The sequence below is a fragment of the Lethenteron reissneri genome, chromosome 26 (assembly GCF_015708825.2).
Source record: "Lethenteron reissneri isolate LAM-NWPU_2019-01 chromosome 26, ASM1570882v1, whole genome shotgun sequence".
In the NCBI taxonomy this organism is placed as follows: domain Eukaryota; kingdom Metazoa; phylum Chordata; class Hyperoartia; order Petromyzontiformes; family Petromyzontidae; genus Lethenteron; species Lethenteron reissneri.
Window position 1 is genome coordinate 16,239,583 of NC_083804.1, and position 22,213 is coordinate 16,261,795.

A 22,213-nucleotide genomic window follows, 5' to 3' on the forward strand; every position below is an offset into this window, starting at 1 on the left:
TGATGATGCTGATGATGCTGATGATGATACTGATGCTGATGATGATGCTGCTGATGATGATACTGATGATGATGCTGATGATGATGCTGATGATGCCAGCCATCGGAGGAAGACGGCGGTCACCGCATCGCGTGGCGCTTTACGACGCGCTTCTGCGGCCGTCTGGAACGCTCTCTTCCTTCCGATATTAGGAAACCATCAGAGCGTTGCACTTTTAAATCACCACCTCGATTGGAAACTCATTTATTTACAGCTGCTTGTCGTATTTAGTTTGTTGTCCTTCCCCCCGCACCTCCGATTAGCGCGGTTGGCTACGTACGGTGTGAAAGAAGTTCAACATAATACTACATTGGCAGTGGAGTACACGCAGAGACGACGACAAACACACTCAACATGTTCGGCAATTACAGCGTGGCCTCAAGAAAATAACACATCGAGACCTGTATACACAGTCTCTATATATAAACACATAAACTAGTAGACGTTTCGAGTTAGGGGCCCCCCTCCTGCCACAGAGTGGAACTCACTTGGAAGGGTGACGGGGCTGTAATTATTGACAACCGAGGGGGGATCTGAACTCTTCACCTCTCGCGAGATCGATAGTCGATGGTCGGGCGGTCACCGACGTCACTGACCACAGCGTCACGTGGGCAGGGAAATGTGGAGCACGGCACTTAGTTGACAACCCGTTTGTTTATTGGCTTTTATTTGACAAACTCTTGGTCGTTAGAATTTGTTTTCGTTTAAGTTTCCATCGCGAACAGCACTTGCCTCCAAAGAGCCTGTTAAGGCTACACGGGGGGTCTTTGTCTTTGTGTTTAAGAATAGAGGACTTACCCCGCGCAGGATTACATGTAGCTACAACATATGTAGTAGCTACATGTACTACATATGTAGCTGCAACATATGTAGTAGTTGCATATACTACATATGTAGCTGCTACATATGTAGTAGCTACATATACTACATATGTTGCTGCTACATATGTAGTAGTTGCATATACTACATATGTAGCTACAACATATGTAGTAGTTGCATATACTACATATGTAGCTACAACATATGTAGTAGCAGCATATACTACATATGTAGCTGCTACATATGTAGTCATCCTGATGACGGCAGCTTGTGTTGCCTCCTGAAACGTCGTGATTGAATTTAGTTATTTTCATTTTATCATTATTGTTTATTTTCATTTTCGTCTACGTGACTTTACCGAAAGAAGCAACGCCTAGGGATGTGGCTAGGGCCAGAGAATGAAACCGATAGGAGAAGAGATTCAGACGTCATAGGCGGGGAAAACGGGGGCTTCACTGTCGGGGGAACGGTTCACAACCGTTGGAGGAGAAGGAGGACGGGGATTGGCTGAGAAGAATTTGGCGAGCGAACCTTCGAGAAACGGGGGCTCGAGGGCTATAAAAGGGGGTGGCACAAGGGGGGTGAAGGTACGTTTGGAGAGAAGACGACGTCAGTGCATGAAGCACAGCGAAGCGCGGGCCTCAGGAATTGTATTGGTGTTCACGATGAAGGCTCTTGGCAAAGCTAGGAACGCGTGCAGGCGTCATTACATTTGTAGTGGGGAGCTGCGGTTGGCGCGAAACCCCGGGGGATCGTTTTCATTGGTACCTCGCCAAACTTCATCGCTCCATTATTCATGGGGACATTAAAAAAATTAACCAGTAAAAACAAAGTTTTTTACTATAAATCCATTACATGCGTGGCGGCTAGAGTCCTCTCGTCCTCTGGCTTGAGATAGCTGCCACCTATGGCTCAGATGATTGCCTGCCACCATTAAGCAATTGGTAATTAAATATAAAAAAAATCCCTAAAAAGTGGGAACATTTTTTCACAAAATAAATTTTCACGCACGAGTCTGTGTGCAAATGTCAGCTCGATTGGATCACGGGAAGCGGGATAAAAAACGACCGAAAGATTTGCACGGTCGTAAGCACGCAAGCAAGCAAGCAAGTGAACTTAATATAAAAGATAAAAAAAAATTATCGCGACGAAGGTGGGATTCGAACCCACGCGTGCAGAGCACAATGGATTAGCAGTCCATCGCCTTAACCACTCGGCCACCTCGTCCCACGCACTCACACACGCAAGCACATACAACCAGAACCAGGATGAAGACTTGCACGCACATGCATACAAACAGACCCCCCCCGCTCCACACACACACACAGTCATACCATTATTTTTTCCTAAAAAGTGTAAAATGTTGGAATTTTTTTCATGAAAATACATTGTCACGCACAACGAGTCTGTGTGCAAAATGTCAGCTCGATTGGATCACGGGAAGTGGGTTAAAAAACGACCAAAAGATTTGCACGGTCCTAAGCAAGCAAGCAAGCACGCAAGCAAGTGAACTTAATATAAAGGATTTAAAAACAAGTAAACCCGTAAAAACAAAGTTTTTCACTATAAATCCTTTATATGCGTGGCGGCTAGAGTCCTCTCGTCCTCTGGCTTGAGATGGCTGCCACCTATGGGTCAGATGATTCTCTGCCACCATTAAGCAATTGGTAATTAAATATTTAATTTGTTTTCCCTAAACAGTGTAAAATTTGGGATTTTTTAACGAAAATTAATTGTCACACACAACGAGTCTGTGTGGAAAATGTCAGCTCGATTGGATCACGGGAAGTGGGTTAAAAAACGAGCGAAAGATTTGCACGTTCCTAAGCAAGCAAGCGAACTTAATATAAAGGATTTCAAAATATATTCGCCTGTGGAGGACGATCCCGCGACTTTTGGCATGGGAAGCGAGGGCGCTACCAACTGCGCTACTCCGCCACGGCCTGTGGAAAGTTACGCTCTGGGCTCCTATACTGTGACGTTTAGCCAAAGCCATGAATGAGTTCTATTTGAATAAATGTAAAATAAATTTTTTTTGCCTAAAAAGTGTAAAATTTTGGGAATTTTTTTCGCGAACAATAATTGTCTGGCACAACGAGTCTGTGTGGAAAATGTCAGCTCGATTGGATCACGGGAAGTGGGTTAAAAAACGACCGAAAGATTTGCACGGTCCTAAGCAAGCAAGCAAGCACGCAAGCACGCAAGCAGGTGAACTTAATATAAAGGATTTAATAACAAGTAAACCCGTAAAAACTAAGTTTTTCAATATAAATCCTTTATATGCGTGGCGGCTAGAGTCCTCTCGTCCTCTGGCTTGAGATGGCTGCCACCTATGGGTCAGATGATTGTCTGCCACCATTAAGCAATTGGTAATTAAATATTTAATTTGTTTTCCCTAAACAGTGTATAATTTGGGATTTTTTTAACGAAAATTAATTGTCACACACAACGAGTCTGTGTGGAAAATGTCAGCTCGATTGGATCACGGGAAGTGGGTTAAAAAACGAGAGAAAGATTTGCACGTTCCTAAGCAAGCAAGCGAACTTAATATAAAGGATTTCAAAATATATTCGCCTGTGGAGGACGATCCCGCGACCTTTGGCATGGGAAGCGAGGGCGCTACCAACTGCGCTACTCCGCCACGGCCTGTGGAAAGTTACGCTCTGGGCTCCTATACTGTGACGTTTAACCAAAGCCATGAATGAGTTCCATTTGAATAAATGTAAAAGAAATTTTTTTTTGCCTAAAAAGTGTACAATTTTGGGAATTTTTTTCGCGAACAATAATTGTCTGGCACAACGAGTCTGTGTGGAAAATGTCAGCTCGATTGGATCACGGGAAGTGGGTTAAAAAACGACCGAAATATTTGCACGGTCCTAAGCAAGCAAGCAAGCATGCAAGCAAGCACGCAAGCAAGCAAGCAAGCACGCAAGCAAGCAAGTGAACTTAATATAAAGGATTTAAAAAGAAGGAGCTGCACGCGTTGTGTCGTGGCAAAGCTCCTCGGGAACGCATCGACTGGCGCGCTGAAACGAGGTCGCAACGCTGCACGTAGGAAATGAACTTCTCACCAAGATGCTTTCGTGACATGTTAATTTTTTTGTCTATAACCCCTCCCTCTCTCTGCCTCCGCCCCCCTCTGTATATTTAAGGCAACGCCACAGAGACGATCTCTCTCTCTGTACCTGTGTTACCCTCTCTGTGTATCTTGGTGATATCTGTCTGCTTATATGTCTGTCTATAGTTTTCTGGTTAGATTTTATGTCGCTATTTCATTTACACCTGATGACGGTTGCTTGTGTTGCAATCGAAACGTCGTATGCTATTATTTAATTTAATATTTTATCTTAATTTTGGAGCTTTCGTGACTGCAGGAATTATTCTTTGGTTCTTTCGGTAAAGTCACGTATAAAGCTAAAATAAAAAATAAATGCTATTATTTAATTTATTACTTTATCTTTATTATTTTATCTTTATACGTGACTTTACCGAAAGAACCAAAGAATGCTTTCGTGGCTTCCTCGGCCTGGGGGTCGGCAGTGGTGTCGCGCAGGGCATCTCATCTTATCTTAAAGGGATTTGTCGCAGCGCCTTGTCCAAGGCTCTTTGCACGCACAATTAACAACGGTGCAATACGGATGCGACGGTGAAGATGTGCAGAATGAAATAGATATGGGGGGGGGGGGGGGGGGGGGGCGCTGAATCTGTGATGCACGAATTCGGTTGAAAAGCGAAATTAATGGCGGTGAACGATGATGAATGGATTGAGTGAATGAGTGAATGTGAAATGAGTGAAAACCACGTGATGGGAATATGAAGAGGGAAAAAAAGTGTGTAAACTTAGTGGGTGTAAACTTAGCGAGTGTAAACTTAGCGAGTGTAAACTTAGTGAGTGTAAACTTAGTGAGTGTAAACTTAGCGAGTGTAAACTTAGCGAGTGTAACATTAGCGAGTGTAAACTTAGCGAGTGTAAATTAGCGAGTGTAAACTTAGCGAGTGTAACTTAGCGAGTGTAACTTAGCGAGTGTAAACTTAGCGAGTGTAAACTTAGCGAGTGTAAACTTAGCGAGTGTAAACTTAGCGAGTGTAAACTTAGCGAGTGTAACTTAGCGAGTGTAAAACTTAGCGAGTGTAAACTTAGCGAGTGTAAACTTAGCGAGTGTAACTTAGCGAGTGTAAACTTAGCGAGTGTAAACTTAGCGAGTGTAAACTTAGCGAGTGTAAACTTAGCGAGTGTAAACTTAGCGAGTGTAAACTTAGCGAGTGTAAACTTAGCGAGTGTAAACTTAGCGAGTGTAAACTTAGCGAGTGTAAACTTAGCGAGGGTAAACTTAGCGAGTGTAACAACTTAGCGAGTGTAAACTTAGCGAGTGTAAACTTAGGCGAGTGTAAACCTTAGCGAGTGTAAACTTAGCGAGTGAAACTTAGCGAGTGTAACTTAGCGAGTGTAAACTTAGGGGTGTAAACTTAGCGAGTGTAAAAACTTAGCGAGTGTAAACTTAGTGAGTGTAACTTAGCGGTGTAACTTAGCGATGTAAACTTAGCGAGTGTAAACTTAGTGAGTGTAAACTTAGTCGAGTGTAAACTTAGCGAGTGTAAACTTAGTGAGTGTAAACTTAGTGAGTGTAAACTTAGCGAGTGTAAACTTAGCGAGTGTAAACTTAGTGAGTGAAAACTTAGTGAGTGTAAACTTAGCGAGTGTAAACTTAGCGAGTGTAAACTTAGTGAGTGTAAACTTAGCGAGTGTAAACTTAGCGAGTGTAAACTTAGTGAGTGTAAACTTAGTGAGTGTAAACTTAGCGAGTGTAAACTTAGTGAGTGTAAACTTAGTGGGTATAAACTTAGCGAGTGTAAACTTAGTGAGTGTAAACTTAGTGGGTATAAACTTAGCGAGTGTAAACTTAGCGAGTGTAAACTTAGCGAGTGTAAACTTAGCGAGTGTAAACTTAGCGAGTGTAAACTTAGTGAGTGTAAACTTAGCGAGTGTAAACTTAGTGAGTGTAAACTTAGTGAGTGTAAACTTAGCGAGTGTAAACTTAGTGAGTGTAAACTTAGCGAGTGTTAACTTAGCGAGTGTAAACTTAGCGAGTGTAAACTTAGCGAGTGTAAACTTAGTGAGTGTAAACTTAGCGAGTGTAAACTTAGCGAGTGTAAACTTAGTGAGTGTAAACTTAGCGAGTGTAAACTTAGCGAGTGTAAACTTAGCGAGTGTAAACTTAGCGAGTATAAACTTAGCGAGTGTAAACTTAGCGAGTGTAAACTTAGCGAGTGTAAACTTAGCGAGTGTAAACTTAGCGAGTGTAAACTTAGTGAGTGTAAACTTAGCGAGTGTAAACTTAGCGAGTGTAAACTTAGCGAGTGTAAACTTAGCGAGTGTAAACTTAGCGAGTGTAAACTTAGTGAGTGTAAACTTAGTGAGTGTAAACTTAGCGAGTGTAAACTTAGTGAGTGTAAACTTAGTGAGTGTAAACTTAGTGAGTGTAAACTTAGTGAGTGTAAACTTAGTGAGTGTAAACTTAGCGAGTGTAAACTTAGTGAGTGTAAACTTAGTGAGTGTAAACTTAGCGAGTGTAAACTTAGCGAGTGTAAACTTAGCGAGTGTAAACTTAGCGAGTGTAAACTTAGCGAGTGTAAACTTAGTGGGTGTAAACTTAGTGAGTGTAAACTTAGCGATGGTGTAAACTTAGCGAGTGTAAACTTAGTGAGTGTAAACTTAGTGAGTGTAAACTTAGTGGGTGTAAACTTAGTGAGTGTAAACTTAGCGAGTGTAAACTTAGTGAGTGTAAACTTAGCGAGTGTAAACTTAGTGGGTGTAAACTTAGCGAGTGTAAACTTAGCGAGTGTAAACTTAGCGGGTGTAAACTTAGCGAGTGTAAACTTAGCGAGTGTAAACTTAGCGAGTGTAAACTTAGCGAGTGTAAACTTAGCGAGTGTAAACTTAGCGAGTGTAAACTTAGCGAGTGTAAACTTAGCGAGTGTAAACTTAGCGAGTGTAAACTTAGCGAGTGTAAACTTAGCGAGTGTAAACTTAGCGAGTGTAACTTAGCGAGTGTAAACTTAGTGGGTGTAAACTTAGTGAGTGTAAACTTAGCGAGTGTAAACTTAGTGAGTGTAAACTTAGTGAGTGTAAACTTAGTGAGTGTAAACTTAGCGAGTGTAAACTTAGTGAGTGTAAACTTAGCGAGTGTAAACTTAGCGAGTGTAAACTTAGTGAGTGTAAACTTAGTGAGTGTAAACTTAGCGAGTGTAAACTTAGCGAGTGTAAACTTAGTGAGTGTAAACTTAGTGAGTGTAAACTTAGTGAGTGTAAACTTAGTGAGTGTAAACTTAGCGAGTGTAAACTTAGTGGGTGTAAACTTAGTGAGTGTAAACTTAGCGAGTGTAAACTTAGTGAGTGTAAACTTAGTGAGTGTAAACTTAGTGAGTGTAAACTTAGCGAGTGTAAACTTAGTGAGTGTAAACTTAGCGAGTGTAAACTTAGTGAGTGTAAACTTAGTGAGTGTAAACTTAGTGGGTGTAAACTTAGCGAGTGTAAACTTAGTGGGTGTAAACTTAGTGAGTGTAAACTTAGCGAGTGTAAACTTAGCGAGTGTAAACTTAGCGAGTGTAAACTTAGTGGGTGTAAACTTAGTGAGTGTAAACTTAGCGAGTGTAAACTTAGTGAGTGTAAACTTAGCGAGTGTAAACTTAGTGAGTGTAAACTTAGCGAGTGTAAACTTAGCGAGTGTAAACTTAGCGAGTGTAAACTTAGTGAGTGTAAACTTAGTGGGTGTAAACTTAGTGAGTGTAAACTTAGTGAGTGTAAACTTAGTGAGTGTAAACTTAGCGAGTGTAAACTTAGTGAGTGTAAACTTAGCGAGTGTAAACTTAGCGAGTGTAAACTTAGCGAGTGTAAACTTAGCGAGTGTAAAACTTAGTGAGTGTAAACTTAGTGAGTGTAACTTAGTGGGTGTAAACTTAGTGAGTGTAAACTTAGCGAGTGTAAACTTAGTGAGTGTAAACTTTAGCGAGTGTAAACTTAGTGAGTGTAAACTTAGCGAGTGTAAACTTAGCGAGTGTAAACTTAGCGAGTGTAAACTTTGTGGGTGTAAACTTAGTGGGTGTAAACTTAGTGAGTGTAAACTTAGCGAGTGTAAACTTAGTGAGTGTAAACTTAGTGAGTGTAAACTTAGCGAGTGTAAACTTAGTGGGTGTAAACTTAGTGAGTGTAAACTTAGCGAGGGTAAACTTAGTGAGTGTAAACTTAGTGAGTGTAAACTTAGCGAGTGTAAACTTAGCGAGTGTAACTTAGCGAGTGTAAACTTAGTGAGTGTAACTTAGTGAGTGTAAACTTAGTGAGTGTAACACTTAGCGAGTGTAAACTTAGCGAGTGTAAACTTAGTGAGTGTAAACTTAGTGAGGTGTAAACTTAGTGAGTGTAAACTTAGTGAGTGTAAACTTAGTGAGTGTAAAACTTAGCGAGTGTAAACTTAGTGAGTGTAAACTAGTGAGTGTAAAACTTAGTGAGTGTAAACTTAGTGAGTGTAAACTTAGCGAGTGTAAACTTAGTGAGTGTAACTTAGCGAGTGTAACTAGTGATTGTAAACTTTAGTGAGTGTAAACTTAGTGAGTGTAAACTTAGTGAGTGTAAACTTAGTGAGTGTAAACTTAGCGATGTCAACTTAGTGGATGTAAACCTTAGTGAGTGTAAACTTAGTGAGTGTAAACTTAGTGAGTGTAACTTAGCGAGTGTAAACTTAGCGAGTGTAAACTTAGTGAGTATAAACTTAGTGAGTGTAAACTTAGTGAGTGTAAACTTAGTGAGTGTAAACTTAGTGAGTGTAAACTTAGCGAGTGTAAACTTAGCGAGTGTAAACTTAGTGAGTATAAACTTAGTGAGTGTAAACTTAGTGAGTGTAAACTTAGTGAGTGTAAATTTAGCGAGTGTAAACTTAGTGAGTGTAAACTTAGTGAGTGTAAACTTAGTGAGTGTAAACTTAGCGAGTGTAAACTTAGTGAGTGTAAACTTAGTGAGTGTAAACTTAGTGAGTGTAAACTTAGCGAGTGTAAACTTAGTGAGTGTAAACTTAGTGAGTATAAACTTAGCGAGTGTAAACTTAGCGAGTGTAACTTAGCGAGTGTAACTTAGCGAGTGTAAACTTAGTGAGTGTAAACTTAGCGAGTGTAAACTTAGTGAGTGTGAGTGTAACTTAGTGAGTGTAAACTTAGCGAGTGTAAACTTAGTGAGTGTAAACTTAGCGAGTGTAAACTTAGCGAGTGTAAACTTAGTGGGTGTAAACTTAGTGAGTGTAAACTTAGTGAGTGTAACTTAGCGAGTGTAAACTTAGCGAGTGTAAACTTAGCGAGTGTAAACTTAGTGAGTGTTAACTTAGCGAGTGTAAACTTAGTGAGTGTAAACTTAGCGAGTGTAAACTTAGCGAGTGTAAACTTAGTGAGTGTTAACTTAGTGGGTGTAAACTTAGCGAGTGTAACTTAGCGAGTGTAAACTTAGGCGAGTGTAAACTTAGCGAGTGTAAACTTAGTGAGTGTAAACTTAGTGAGTGTTAACTTAGTGGGTGTTAACTTAGTGAGTGTAAACTTAGTGAGTGTAAACTTAGCGAGTGTAAACTTAGTGAGTGTAAACTTAGTGAGTGTAAACTTAGTGAGTGTTAACTTAGTGGGTGTTAACTTAGTGAGTGTTAACTTAGTGAGTGTTAACTTAGTGGGTGTTAACTTAGTGAGTGTTAACTTAGCGAGTGTAAACTTAGCGAGTGTAAACTTAGCGAGTGTAAACTTAGCGAGTGTAAACTTAGTGAGTGTAAACTTAGTGAGTGTAAACTTAGCGAGTGTAAACTTAGCGAGTGTAAACTTAGCGAGTGTAAACTTAGCGAGTGTAAACTTAGCGAGTGTAAACTTAGCGAGTGTAAACTTAGCGAGTGTAAACTTAGCGAGTGTAAACTTAGCGAGTGTAAACTTAGCGAGTGTAAACTTAGTGAGTGTAAACTTAGCGAGTGTAAACTTAGTGAGTGTAAACTTAGCGAGTGTAAACTTAGCGAGTGTAAACTTAGCGGGTGTAAACTTAGTGAGTGTAAACTTAGTGAGTGTAAACTTAGCGAGTGTAAACTTAGCGAGTGTAAACTTAGCGAGTGTAAACTTAGCGAGTGTAAACTTAGCGAGTGTAAACTTAGTGAGTGTAAACTTAGTGAGTGTAAACTTAGTGAGTGTAAACTTAGCGAGTGTAAACTTAGTGAGTGTAAACTTAGTGAGTGTAAACTTAGTGGGTGTAAACTTAGCGGGTGTAAACTTAGCGAGTGTAAACTTAGCGAGTGTAAACTTAGTGAGTGTAAACTTAGCGAGTGTAAACTTAGTGAGTGTAAACTTAGTGAGTGTAAACTTAGCGAGTGTAAACTTAGCGAGTGTAAACTTAGCGAGTGTAAACTTAGCGAGTGTAAACTTAGCGAGTGTAAACTTAGCGAGTGTAAACTTAGCGAGCCAAAGGTGACCGCTTAATGTGGAGGGGGAACTTTGTTCCGGTGAAAGGGGGAGGGCATGATGAGAAAACGACAGGAAGCATGTCTTGAGCGCACGGATAAGGAGGAGGAACGCAGAGATAGAGACCGAGAGAGGGAGAGCAAGAGAGAGAGAGGCAGCAAAGATTGAGAAGGCACTCACCCCCTGATGAAAACCGCTTGTGTTGCGATAGAAACGTCGTGGGTTTTTGCTTTTATTTGTAATTTCTTTTATTTTAATTTTTTTTATCTACGAGACTTTCTCCAAAGAACCAAGAATATGAATTCCCCCCCCCCCCCCTGCTCCCGTATGGCCTTCACCAGACTGTGCTGTTTGCGAGCTTTTCTGAAGGTCGCATCCTCTTTTGTTGTTATTGTTGTTATGCTGCCTTGCCCCAAAAAGCTTACATTCGATGTTGACAAATGTGCAACAACAACAATACGGAAAGAAATCCACGCGCTAAGTGTGCACTTCAATGGTATAGAATCATAATGGAAGTTTTTTGTTGGGGTTGAATCGCGTAAATCAATAAATGCGTCGTTCAACTCGCCACCACCCGACACAGCCAACTAGTAAGGTTTGTCACGTAAACAGAACGTGCCAATTCGTCACTAGTACAGCACTAGTGTGTAGTGTATAGTGTAGTATACTAGTACAGCACTAGTGTGTAGTGTATAGTGTAGTATACTAGTACAGCACTAGTGTGTAGTGTAGTATACTAGTACAGCACTAGTGTGTAGTGTATAGTGTAGTATACTAGTACAGCACTAGTGTGTAGTGTATAGTGTAGTATACTAGTACAGCACTAGTGTGTAGTGTATAGTGTAGTATACTAGTACAGCACTAGTGTGTAGTGTATAGTGTAGTATACTAGTACAGCACTAGTGTGTAGTGTATAGCGTAGTATACTAGTACAGCACTAGTGTGTAGTGTATAGCGTAGTATACTAGTACAGCACTAGTGTGTAGTGTATAGTGTAGTATACTAGTACAGCACTAGTGTGTAGTGTATAGTGTAGTATACTAGTACAGCACTAGTGTGTAGTGTATAGTGTAGTATACTAGTACAGCACTAGTGTGTAGTGTATAGTGTAGTATACTAGTACAGCACTAGTGTGTAGTGTATAGTGTAGTATACTAGTACAGCACTAGTGTGTAGTGTATAGTGTAGTATACTAGTACAGCACTAGTGTGTAGTGTATAGTGTAGTATACTAGTACAGCACTAGTGTGTAGTGTATAGTGTAGTATACTAGTACAGCACTAGTGTGTAGTGTATAGTGTAGTATACTAGTACAGCACTAGTGTGTAGTGTATAGCGTAGTATACTAGTACAGCACTAGTGTGTAGTGTATAGCGTAGTATACTAGTACAGCACTAGTGTGTAGTGTATAGTGTAGTATACTAGTACAGCACTAGTGTGTAGTGTATAGTGTAGTATACTAGTACAGCACTAGTGTGTAGTGTATAGTGTAGTATACTAGTACAGCACTAGTGTGTAGTGTATAGTGTAGTATACTAGTACAGCACTAGTGTGTAGTGTATAGTGTAGTATACTAGTACAGCACTAGTGTGTAGTGTATAGTGTAGTATACTAGTACAGCACTAGTGTGTCGTGTATAGTGTAGTATACTAGTACAGCACTAGTGTGTAGTGTATAGTGTAGTATACTAGTACAGCACTAGTGTGTAGTGTATAGTGTAGTATACTAGTACAGCACTAGTGTGTAGTGTATAGTGTAGTATACTAGTACAGCACTAGTGTGTAGTGTATAGTGTAGTATACTAGTACAGCACTAGTGTGTAGTGTATAGTGTAGTATACTAGTACAGCACTAGTGTGTAGTGTATAGTGTAGTATACTAGTACAGCACTAGTGTGTAGTGTATAGTGTAGTATACTAGTACAGCACTAGTGTGTAGTGTATAGCGTAGTATACTAGTACAGCACTAGTGTGTAGTGTATAGCGTAGTATACTAGTACAGCACTAGTGTGTAGTGTATAGCGTAGTATACTAGTACAGCACTAGTGTGTAGTGTATAGTGTAGTATACTAGTACAGCACTAGTGTGTAGTGTATAGTGTAGTATACTAGTACAGCACTAGTGTGTAGTGTATAGTGTAGTAAACTAGTACAGCACTAGTGTGTAGTGTATAGTGTAGTATACTAGTACAGCACTAGTGTGTAGTGTATAGTGTAGTATACTAGTACAGCACTAGTGTGTAGTGTATAGTGTAGTATACTAGTACAGCACTAGTGTGTAGTGTATAGTGTAGTATACTAGTACAGCACTAGTGTGTAGTGTATAGTGTAGTATACTAGTACAGCACTAGTGTGTAGTGTATAGTGTAGTATACTAGTACAGCACTAGTGTTGTAGTGTATAGTGTAGTATACTATAAGCACTAGTGTTGTAGTGTAGTATACTAGTACAGCACTAGTGTGTAGTGTATAGTGTAGTATACTAGTACAGCACTAGTGTGTAGTGTAGGTAGTATACTAGTACAGCACTAGTGTGTAGTGTATAGTGTAGTATACTAGTACAGCACTAGTGTGTAGTGTATAGTGTAGTATACTAGTACAGCACTAGTGTGTAGTGTATAGTGTAGTATACTAGTACAGCACTAGTGTGTAGTGTATAGCTGTAGTATACTAGTACAGCACTAGTGTGTAGTGTATAGTGTAGTATACTAGTACAGCACTAGTGTGTAGTGTATAGTGTAGTATACTAGTACAGCACTAGTGTGTGTGTATAGTGTAGTATACTAGTACAGCACTAGTGTGTAGTGTAGTTATACTAGTACAGCACTAGTGTGTAGTGTATAGTGTAGTATACTAGTACAGCACTAGTGTGTAGTGTATAGTGTAGTATACTAGTACAGCACTAGTGTATAGTGTGTAGTGTAGTGTATAGTGTAGTATACTAGTACAGCACTAGTGTGTAGTGTATAGTGTAGTATACTAGTACAGCACTAGTGTGTCGTGTATAGTGTAGTATACTAGTACAGCACTAGTGTGTAGTGTATAGTGTAGTATACTAGTACCGCACTAGTGTGTAGTGTATAGTGTAGTATACTAGTACAGCACTAGTGTGTAGTGTAGTGTAGTATACTAGTACAGCACTAGTGTGTAGTGTATAGTGTAGTATACTAGTACAGCACTAGTGTGTAGTGTATAGTGTAGTATACTAGTACAGCACTAGTGTGTAGTGTAGTATACTAGTACAGCACTAGTGTGTAGTGTATAGTGTAGTATACTAGTACAGCACTAGTGTGTAGTGTATAGTGTAGTATACTAGTACAGCACTAGTGTGTAGTGTATAGTGTAGTATACTAGTACAGCACTAGTGTGTAGTGTATAGCGTAGTATACTAGTTCAGCACTAGTGTGTAGTGTATAGTGTAGTATACTAGTACAGCACTAGTGTGTAGTGTATAGTGTAGTATACTAGTACAGCACTAGTGTGTAGTGTATAGTGTAGTATACTAGTACAGCACTAGTGTGTAGTGTATAGTGTAGTATACTAGTACAGCACTAGTGTGTAGTGTATAGTGTAGTATACTAGTACAGCACTAGTGTGTAGTGTAGTATACTAGTACAGCACTAGTGTGTAGTGTATAGTGTAGTATACTAGTACAGCACTAGTGTGTAGTGTATAGTGTAGTATACTAGTACAGCACTAGTGTGTAGTGTATAGTGTAGTATACTAGTACAGCACTAGTGTGTAGTGTATAGTGTAGTATACTAGTACAGCACTAGTGTGTAGTGTATAGTGTAGTATACTAGTACAGCACTAGTGTGTAGTGTATAGTGTAGTATACTAGTACAGCACTAGTGTGTAGGTAGTAACTAGTACAGCACTAGTGTGTAGTGTATAGTGTAGTATACTAGTACAGCACTAGTGTGTAGTGTATAGTGTAGTATACTAGTACAGCAACACCGCTTGTGTGTTGGAGGGCAAATCGACAACATTTACAATCGAGGTACGACGTTTCGCCAGTAATTACAACCAGCGTCATCAGGCGACAGCCAGATTCGTGGAGGATCCTCCTGTTTCTATCCTGAAATAGATGGGTAGATGTGATGACGCCACTTGTGAGGCCGTGGGGTTTGGTTAATGAATGCATATACATTACAACGGGTATCCATTACACGCTGGGTTATTAAAAAACCCGTCTATTATGGAAACTTTTGGTCGCGAAAGCCACCGCGTTAATCTATTTGCTTAATCTTGATTTGACGCTTTCGTGACTGCAGGAATCCACACTCGGTAAAGTCACGTGGGTAGAAAATTCATAGATCCCGACGTTTCGATCGCAACACAAGCAACCGTCATCAGGTGAGACAAACACAGCAGGAGAACTGCCTCGAAACGTCGTGATCTATGACATTTTCTGTCTACGTGACTTTACCGAAAGAACCAAAGAGTATTTGTTTATTGCTGATTTGCTTAACGTATCTCTATCTTACTCTTGCATCCTCGCTGGTGTTGTTTTGCCGGTGTAAGTCCCTGAACCCCCCAACACCTTCCCGGACATCTGTGAAGAAAGAAATTAAAGAGACGCATGCGGCTTCATCAGATTCAAACAAATGTTTTTATTTCAGCACGTAAGGACCCTATTGTGTAGCTCTGATTCAGAAGCGACCTGGCCACTTCTGCGAGTTCAACGAAGTGGCTTATCACGTGGACATTTTACAGCAGCCGAATATAAATGTGTAGGTGATAATCGGAGGGCCCAGAGAAAAATCCACGCGACCACCGAGAGAGAGAGAGACACGCAAACTCCAAATATACAGCAGCAGGCGGCAGGGTCGGAGACCGAACTCACGACCTCCTGTGTACCAGGCGAGGTAGTTAACATCTCCTAGCCACCGTGATGATGAGAGAGAGAAAGACACGCAAACTCCAAATATACAGCAGCAGGCGGCAGGGTCGGAGACCGAACTCACGACCTCCTGCGTACCAGGCGAGGTAGTTAACATCTCCTAGCCACCGTGTTGATGATGATGAGAGAGAGAGACATAGAAACTCCAAATATATACAGCAGCAGGCGTCAGAGTCGGCGATCGAACTCACGACCTCCTGCGTACCAGGCGAGGTAGTTAATATCTCCTAGCCACCGTGATGAGAGAGAGAGAGACACGCAAACTCCAAATATACAGCAGCAGGCGGCAAGGTCGGCGATCAAACCCACGACCTCCTGTATACCAGGCGAGGTAGTTAACATCTCCTAGCCACCGTGATGATGATGAGAGAGAGAGAAACACGCAAACTCCACATATACAGCAGCAGGCGGCAGGGTCGGCGATCGAACCCACGACCTCATGTGCACCAGGCGAGCGAGTTAACATCTCCTAGCTACCGTGGCGCCTCCAGTCTAAACGGAGATTCTGATTTTGTCGTAGGAGAGAAAGAGAGGGGGGGGCTCCCCTGTTTCCACAGTCGGCTCCTCATTGAGGTCGCCGCGGTGGCTAGGAGATGTGAACTCCCTCGCCTGGTGTACAGGAGGTAGTGGGTTCGATCCCGACCCTGACGCCTGCTGCTGCTGTATATTTGGAGTTTGCGTGTCTCTCTCATCATCATCACGGTGGCTAGGAGATGTGAACTCCCTCGCCTGGTGTACAGGAGGTCGTGGGTTCGATCCCGATCCTGACGCCTGCTGCTGCTGTATATTTGGAGTTTGCGTGTCTCTCTCATCATCATCACGGTGGCTAGGAGATGTGAACTCCCTCGCCTGGTGTACAGGAGGTCGTGGGTTCGATCCCGACCCTGACGCCTGCTGCTGCTGTATATTTGGAGTTTGCGTGTCTCTCTCATCATCATCACGGTGGCTAGGAGATGTGGACTCCCTCGCCTGGTGTACAGGAGGTCGTGGGTTCGATCCCGACCCTGACGCCTGCTGCTGCTGTATATTTGGAGTTTGCGTGTCTCTCTCATCATCATCACGGTGGCTAGGAGATGTGGACTCCCTCGCCTGGTACACAGGAGGTCGTGGGTTCGATCCCGACCCTGACGCCTGCTGCTGCTGTATATTTGGAGTTTGCGTGTCTCTCTCATCATCATCACGGTGGCTAGGAGATGTGGACTCCCTCGCCTGGTACACAGGAGGTCGTGAGTTCCATCATTCCCGTGGTCGCGTGGAGGGGAAGCTCAGTTCGGAACGGTGGCACCGCGTCTCTCCGACATGTAAACCACCATCACGGACGGGCAAAGAGGGGCTGGCGGTGGGGGGCAGGACGGATTTGGGTGGGGGGGGCAGTGGGGGAGGATGGTCCGTGGAGATGTGGTGGTGGTGGGGGGGGGGTGCAAGGGGGCTGTGTAGACCCCCGCTGTAATCTGCTTCCGAGGCGGCGCGCGTGGAGGCAGTGCGGTGATTTATGGCTCCTGCTGCTAACGGGGGGGGGGGGGGGGGGGGGGGCTGTCATTGCGCGTTTATATCGGTTCATCTGTGCGGCCGTGTGTCCCTGTATCCGTGTGTGTATGTCTGTGTGTGTGTCTGTGTGTGTGTGTCTGTCTGTGTGTGTGTCTGAATGCATGTATGTCCGTGTGTGTTTCCGTGTATGTTTTCGGCCTTCATAGGTGCTCGCGAACAGCACTTGCCCCCACGGTCTGTTCAAGGCTACACGGGGGATCTTTGTGTCTTTGTGTCTTTGTCAGGGTCTGTATGTCTGTGTTTGCGGGGAGCGGCAGTGTCGGGGTTAGAGCGCTGCGCTACGAACCCGGCGACCCAAGTTCGATTCCCGCGAACACCAGTGAGGATAATTATCTGAGCCGGTCCTGGGCCTCCCCAAGGTCGACTCAGCCTCAAATTGGTTTCTGGTTCGGTGTGTAAAATCATCGCCAATGGAGAGACAAAGGCGGTGGGGCGTAGTGCTGGCCACCCACCCCCCTCGTGTATCGTGCAGGCCTCCATAGGTGCTCGCTAACAGCACTTGCCCCAACAGCCTGTTTAAAGAGCCATACGGGGGATCTTTATCTTTGTCTTTGTTTACATCTGTTTACGTGTTGGGTATTTAACGCAGTAATCCTGGAGCCCTAAGCCGATTTCCCATGCAGGCCATTGTAGTCTTGTAGGGAATTACGGCTGCACACGCAGCAGATACGATCCGCAGTAGCCATGCATCACTGTGTGTGTAGACGCGTGTGTGTGTGTAGACGTGTGTGTGTGTAGGCGTGTGGTGTGTGTAGGCGTGTGTGTGTGTAGCGTGTGTGTAGCGTGCGTGTGTGTAGACGTGTGGTGTGTAGCGTGTGTGTGTGTGGTAGGCGTGCGTGTGTGTGTGTAGGCGTGCGTGTGTGTAGGCGTGTGCGTGTGTGTAGGTGTGTGTGTGTGTGTAGGTGTGTGTGTAGGTGTGTGTGTAGGCGTGTGTGTGTGTAGGGTGTGTGTAGGTGTGTGTGTAGGCGTGTGTGTGTGTGTAGGTGTGTGTGTAGGTGTGTGTGTGTAGGCGTGTGTGTGTAGGTGTGGTGTGTGTAGGCGTGTGCGTGTGTAGGCGTGTGTGTGTGTAGGCGTGTGTGTGTAGGCGTGTGTGTGTAGGCGTGTAAGTGTGTAGACGTGTGTAAGTGTGTAGACGTGTGTGGGTGTGTAGGCGTGTGTGTGTAGGCGTGTGTGTAGGCGTGCGTGTGTGTAGACGTGTGTGTGTGTAGGCGTGCGTGTGTGTGTGTAGGCGTGCGTGTGTGTAGGCGTGCGTGTGTGTAGGGCGTGCGTGTGTGTAGGTGTGTGTGTGTAGGCGTGTGTGTGTGTGTAGGTGTGTGTGTAGGTGTGTGTGTAGGCGTGTGTGGTGTGTGTAGGTGTGTGTGTAGGTGTGTGTGTAGGCGTGTGTGCGTGTGTAGGCGTGTGTGTAGGTGTGTGTGTGTAGGTGTGTGTGTAGGCGTGTGCGTGTGTAGGCGTGTGTGTGTGTGTAGGCGTGTGTGTGTAGGCGTGTGTGTGGTAGGCGTGTAAGTGTGTAGACGTGTGTGTGTGTGTGTAGGCGTGTGTGTGTAGGCGTGTGTGTGTGTGTGCGTGTGTAGGCGTGTGTGTGTGTAGGCGTGTGCGTGTGTAGGCGTGTGTGTGTGTAGGCGTGTGTGTGTAGGCGTGTGTGTGTGTAGGTGTGTGTGTAGGTGTGTGTGTAGGCGTGTGTGTGTGTGTAGGCGTTGTGTAGGCGTGTGTGTGTGTAGGCGTGTGTGTGTGTAGGGGTGTGTGTGTGTGTGTAGGCGTATGTGTGTGTGTGTGTAGGCGTGTGTGTAGTTGTTTGTGTGTAGGCGTGTGTGTGTGTGTAGGCGTGTGTGTGTGTCTAGGCGTGTGTGGTAGGCGTGGTGTGTGTGTGTGTAGGCGTGTCCGTGTGTAGGCGTGTGTGTGTAGGCGTGTGTGTGTGTAGGCGGTGTGTGTGTAGGTGTGTGTGTGTAGGCGTGTGCGTGTGTAAGGCGTGTGTGTAATGTGGGTAGGCGTGTGTGTGTGTAGGTGTGTGTGGGTGTAGGCGTGTGTGTGTGTAAGGCGTGTGTGTGTGTGTGTAGGCGTGTGTGCGTGTGTAGGCGTGTTTGTGTGTTGTAGGCGTGTGTGTGTAGGCGTGTGTGTGTGTGTAGGCGTGTGTGTGTAGGCGTTGTGGGGAGCGGTAGTGTAGCGGTTAGCGCGGCTGCGCTATGAACCTGGCGACCCGGTTCGATTCCCGCTCACGGCTAACACCAGTGACGATTATCTGAACCGGTCCTGGGCCTCCCCAAGATCGACTCAGCCTCAAATGAGAACCTGGTGCTGTGTGTAAAAACATCGCCACTCGTGGAGACAAAGGCGGCCGGGCGTGGGTGCTGGCCACCCACCCCCTCCTTGTTCCGCCCTTCAACAGGCGCTGGCTGACAGCACCTGTCATCGGGATCTTTGTCCGTGGTGAACACACAGACGGCGACACGAATCCGTGAGCCCCCCCCCCCCCCCCCCGTCATGGAATCGTCCCACGTGCAACGGCGAATGTCCATGGCGTGCTCAGTGCGGCCGTGCGGCCGTGAGCGAGCGGGCGAGCGAGTGTCTGTGTGTGCGGACTACCTGTGCTGTGCACTACACCACACAAAGGGCGAATATCACTCCCCGCCTCAGCCTCATCCGTATGGGCTGAAAGAGCGGGTTGGGGCAAAATGCTGCTCGCGTATAGCACTGATTGAGGTCTACACGGCAACAAACACACACACACGTGGGGTGGCATGGCCACGGCCGGGCTGTCTTTGTCTCCCGAGTGCTCTTACACACCGCACCGAGTGGTCTTACACACCGCACCGAGTGCTCTTACACACCACACCGAGTGGTCTTACACACCGCACCGAGTGCTCTTACACACCACACCGAGTGCTGAGACTCTTACACACCGCACCGAGTGGTCTTACACACCACACCGAGTGCTCTTACACACCGCACCGAGTGTTCTTACACACCACACCTAGTGCTCTTACACACCGCACCGAGTGCTCTTACACACCACACTGAGTGCTCTTACACACCGCACCGAGTGCTCTTACACACCGCACCGAATGCTCTTACCACCGCACCGAGTGCTCTTACACACCGCACCGATGCTCGTTACACACCGCCACCGAGTGCTCTTACACACCGCACCGAGTGCTCTTACACACCGCACCGAGTGCTCTTACAAACCCGCACCGAGTGCTCTTACCACCGCACCGAGTGCTCTTACACACCGCACCGAGTGCTCTTACACACCGCACCGAGTGCTCTTACACACCGCACCGAGTGCTCTTACACACCGCATACCGAAGTGCTCTTACACACCACACCGAGTGCTCTTACACACCGCACCGAGTGCTCTTACACACCGCACCGAGTGCTGAGCTGCTTAACACCACAACCGTGCTCTTAAGCACCGGGGAGCTCTACACACCCACCGAGTGCTCTTACACACCACACCGAGTGCTCTTACACACCGCACCGAGTGCTCTTACACACCGCACCGAGTGCTGAGACTCTTACACACCACACCGAGTGCTCTTACACACCACACCGAGTGCTGAGACTCTTACACACCACACCGAGTGCTGAGGCTCTTACACACCGCACCTAGTGCTCTTACACGCCACACCGAGTGCTCTACACACCACCGAGTGCTCTTACACACCACACCGAGTGCTGAGACTCTTACACACCGCACCGCACCGAGTGCTCTTACACGCCACACCGAGTGCTCTTACACACCACACCGAGTGCTCTTACACGCCACACCGAGTGGTGAGGCTCTTACACACCGCACCGAGTGCTCTTACACACCACACCGAGTGCTCTTACACACCACACCGAGTGCTCTTACACACCACACCGAGTGCTGAGACTCTTACACACCACACCGAGTGCTGAGGCTCTTACACACCGCACCTAGTGCTCTTACACGCCACACCGAGTGCTCTTACACACCACACCGAGTGCTCTTACACACCACACCGAGTGCTGAGACTCTTACACACCGCACCGCACCGAGTGCTCTTACACGCCACACCGAGTGCTCTTACATACCACACCGAGTGCTCTTACACGCCACACCGAGTGGTGAGGCTCTTACACACCGCACCGAGTGCTCTTACACACCACACCGAGTGCTCTTACACACCACACCGAGTGCTCTTACACACCACACCGAGTGCTCTTACACACCACACCGAGTGCTCTTACACACCGCACCGAGTGGTGAGGCTCTTACACACCGCACCGAGTGCTCTTACACACCACACCGAGTGCTCTTACACACCGCACCGAGTGCTCTTACACACCGCACCGAGTGCTCTTACACACCACACCGAGTGCTCTTACACACCACACCGAGTGCTCTTACACACCACACCGAGTGCTCTTACACACCACACCGAGTGCTCTTACACACCACACCGTGCTCTTACACACCACACCGAGTGCTCTTACACACCACACCGCGTGCTCTTACACACCACACCGAGTGCTCTTACACACCACACCGAGTGCTCTTACACACCACACCGAGTGCTCTTACACACCGCACCGAGTGCTCTTACACACCACACCGAGTGCTCTTACACACCACACCGAGTGCTCTTACACACCGCACCGAGTGCTCTTACACACCACACCGAGTGCTCTTACACACCGCACCGAGTGTTCTTACACACCGCACAGAGTGCTCTTACACACCACACCGAGTGCTCTTACACACCGCACAGAGTGCTCTTACACACCACACCGAGTGCTCTTAAACACCACACTGAGTGCTCTTACACACCACACCGAGTGATCTTACACACCGCACCGAGTGCTCTTACACACCGCACCGAGTGCTCTTACACACCGCACCGAGTGCTCTTACACACCACACCGAGTGCTCTTACACACCGCACCGAGTGCTCTTACACACCGCACCGAGTGCTCTTACACACCACACCGAGTGCTCTTACACACCACACCGAGTGCTCTTACACACCACACCGAGTGATCTTACACACCGCACCGAGTGCTCTTACACACCGCACCGAGTGCTCTTACACACCGCACCGAGTGCTCTTACACACCACACCGAGTGCTCTTACACACCGCACCGAGTGCTCTTACACACCGCACCGAGTGCTCACACCGCACCGAGTGCTCTTACACACCGCACCGAGTGCTCTTACACACCGCACCGAGTGCTCTTACACACCGCACCGAGTGCTCTTACACACCGCACCGAGTGCTCTCACACACCGCACCGAGTGCTCTTACACACCGCACCGCGTGCTCTTACACACCGCACCGAGTGCTCTTACACACCGCACCGAGTGCTCTTACACACCGCACCGAGTGCTCTTACACACCGCACCGAGTGCTCTTACACACCGCACCGAGTGCTCTTACACACCGCACCGTGCTCTTACACACCGCACCGAGTGCTCTTA

At 45.6% G+C, this 22,213-nt stretch overlaps 1 non-coding gene across 1 annotated transcript; it reads right to left on the reverse strand.

Annotated features, from left to right (window-relative positions):
* Positions 1-2,003: 2,003 nt before the first annotated feature.
* On the reverse strand, positions 2,004-2,085 carry TRNAS-GCU (transfer RNA serine (anticodon GCU)). The gene has a single exon. It is a non-coding gene; the product is annotated as a tRNA-Ser (tRNA).
* Between the last annotated feature and the right edge of the window lie 20,128 nt (positions 2,086-22,213).